The sequence below is a fragment of the Pinus tabuliformis genome, chromosome 2_1, assembly GCF_031772625.1.
Source record: "Pinus tabuliformis cultivar Carrire ecotype Pingquan chromosome 2_1, CPIR1, whole genome shotgun sequence".
NCBI classification, from domain to species: Eukaryota; Viridiplantae; Streptophyta; class Pinopsida; order Pinales; family Pinaceae; genus Pinus; species Pinus tabuliformis.
Window position 1 is genome coordinate 688,173,649 of NC_142299.1, and position 3,319 is coordinate 688,176,967.

At 40.3% G+C, this 3,319-nt stretch overlaps 1 pseudogene; it reads right to left on the reverse strand.

Moving 5' to 3' along the window:
- Positions 1 to 230: 230 nt before the first annotated feature.
- Positions 231 to 929, reverse strand: LOC149202467 (UDP-glycosyltransferase 92A1 pseudogene; annotated as a pseudogene).
- Positions 930 to 3,319: the final 2,390 nt, after the last annotated feature.

Genomic DNA, 3,319 nt, shown 5'->3' on the forward strand with positions numbered 1-3,319 from the left:
TACACATAGGTCTCATCAAATTCCGATACAGATCATAGAAATTGAAACATTTTAGTTACTCTTTAGCAGGGTGCAAATTTAACATCAGATCTGTCACAAGTTGGAAAGGGCCTCAGGAGCATTCCATACTGTATATTTTTTGTGAGACACATAATCTTTATGATTCAATTTCTGCTAAAATGAAAATCTAGCACTGAACGAGGAAGACGGGTTACATACACAACACAACTCTAGGCCTGGTATCCTATTGTAAGCTCTCTTATCATGTCATCCACAGCACACACAGATGACCCTTTCTTCCCTCCGTCTTTATCTTCACTCACTGCCTTCAAAGCCGCATCGCTCATCTCCCTGGCTCTCTGTCTCACTCGATTGCCATTTTCTTCCTTCATCAACATTCCTACTCTTCTTTCCACAGTCTCGCGTTTCAGCTCTCCCTCTTTGCCCCTCCGCATCTCGATGCACACCCCAACTTCCTCCTCCAGCAGCTTCGAATTCGCGAACTGGTCGGCTGCCATGGGCACTCCTCGGCTTAGGCTCTCCAGCACCGAATTCCATCCACAGTGACTAAGGAACCCTCCGGTTGAAGGATGGGACAGGATTAGCAGCTGAGGCGCCCATTTTCTGATAAGCAATCCTGCTTTCTTTTCCTTCACTCGCTCTTCAAATCCCTCCGGAAGAAACTCTGTCGAGAACTCTGAATTGAGCGGGGCCTCCAGCGGAGGCCTGACGACCCAAATAAAAGGCTGTTGGCTCGATTCTAGCCCCAGAGCTAGCGCCCTCATGTTTGACAACGATATGCAATTCTGAGTTCCGAACGAAACGTATAGCACTGTGGACGGCGCCTGTGAATCAAGCCACTGCAAGCATTCCCTTGCAGACTTTACCTCTGCCTGCTTGCCCCGCTGTAGAAAATTCGAATCAACCATTGTATTTGAAGGAGACAAAGAGAGCAACGAAGAGAGGTAGGATCGGCCCGACTGCCCAAACCGGCCTGCCGGTGGATTTTCTCATGTGTTGGAGACTGCTATTCTGAAGGAATTCGAAATGTGGTTGCTGAAATATGGATGAGCGCTGAATTTTGGGCGGTTGAATTCAAATTTGAATGGTCTCGTTATTTGAATAACATTAATGCCGTGATTACTTGCATTGATTACGCTGAACCGTGGAGCCTCCCGGAGTTGGAGTGACGGAGCTGCCAGAAAATGCATGTACATAGGTCATGGTATCATGCATGGATATGGGTCCAAAACATGCATCCAAAACTCTCGTTACGGTGCTGCTGCTGTCAGAGGGTGTACCTCCATAGCATTAACTTTGCTATGGAGGTGGAAATAGGAACTGCCGTACCTTGATATCGAGTCAAAAAGAATATTATTAAGTGTAGTCTGATCTGTGTATATTTTCCAGGAAAATTATCAATATTATTAAAATTTTGGAAGAATTTTTTTCGAAAATTTGGATTACAGTTATCAAACCATAAAAAAAATTATTTCCACCATAAAAACAGAAGTCAAACACTCGTTCTCTCAAATTTTTGTAAAAAAATAAAATAAAATAATAATTTGCAAATTTGACACTCCCTTGACAACGCCAGATATTATTATATAGACAGCAGCTTAACATACAGCAACATGAGCTCCTCACAGACCCTTTTTCCAATTAGTTGTTGTATACGCTTTTATCTATCCATGGCCAAAACCCACTTAAAATACCATCCTGGTTCTTTGCTCATTTTTCCACATTTCTTAATCGATCTCTCTCGGTTGTCCTGGGTCTTTCCTCATTTCGGTTCATTTTTTCGCATTGCTTCGATCGATCTCTATTTCTATCTGTAGGCCATGATATTTTTTCCCTTTTCCCAAGCTCGGTATGATGAAACTGCACTGCTTCTATCGATTTCTATTTCTATCTGTAGGTCATGGTATTTTTCCTTTTTTTTTGAAGGTAGCTATGATGAAGCAAAATTCTGGGATGCATTACGGACGTGTTCATAAATCACCGGGGACCCGACGTCAAGAATAGCCTTCCTGTCCTCTGTGAGGTCAATCCTGCGTCTCTTCGCCGCATCGCGAAAGGATGTTATAAAAAGGCCTTTGAAAAACACAGAGGGAGAGAACCCCCGGAAAAGACGAAAAGATGGGAGGATGCGGAGAGCCTCATGTCTTCAAGGCCTGTCATTCAAAATGAAAGAAGAGTAAGTATATTATTTATTTATAGCTTAATTTGTTTGATTTATAAATTTTCGTTCTATTTTTAACTAACTAGATTGAGTTCGTTTGCATTTTCAGTGACCATTGGGACTTTGCCTAGAAAATGGTGGGCATTGTATTGATGAATCTGAAAGAGGGATTATTAGTTGACGCCAAATATCCAGTCGCCCTCGAGCAGGCTGCCGAGGATTTCGCTGTTGGTGCAAGTGAATTGGAGGATTTAGAAGTTTGTGAGGAATTCATCACAGAAAAATTTTCACATTCAATTGTCAAAACCATTACAATGAATAAATTCAATTGTCAAAACCATTACAATGAATAAATTCATATTTTTCTTTTCAAGAAAAATGAGTAAAGGAACCAGGGATGGAATATGTGAAGAAGACTTACCTCCTTTAGTAAATTCAGATCTTGGGGATTCCATTTCAAATACCTCAACTCCTTTGACGATGACACATTGAATGGAAGATAGGGAATTTATCCTTGGAAAAATACGACCTTCTCAAATGCTTTATTACATGTTTCTTCCACTTTTGTCGAATTTCTAAGTGCAAGAATTCTCAGTGAATTATACATTAAATTTAATTTCTTTGCAGATATATAGAATGGATCTTTAGTTCTACTAAATCAGAGACATTTGATTCCTTGGAGGTCCTGCAATCATCAAGTATAATCAAGTTATTCATAAGGATTGACCTAAACATTTTAGGAAATGAATTTGTATATATGATATATTTTCAAGCAGAAAGATTAGTTACCTTAATCATTAAAAACTCCTGAATTTGATCTTCACTTGCACCAGTGAATGCGTATCTCGTTCCCTTTCCTTTGTTGAGGCCAATTGTCAAAATGATATCATGTATCCTTACAGTCCTGTTTGTGTCTCTGGTGACAAGAGCTCTCTTTTCAAACATATCCAGTTCAGACTGGCCCACAATATCTGCCACTGTGTCCCAATCCCATCCACTGAAATAGAAGCAGATGTTGAGAAATGGGTCCTTGCATATTTCAGGTAGTGTCAAATTCAAAGACATAGCAATCTATATTCCCAAAAGGTTGACCTTTCAATTTTTTTGCGTCTTCCATCACTATACGAAAAGATTTCA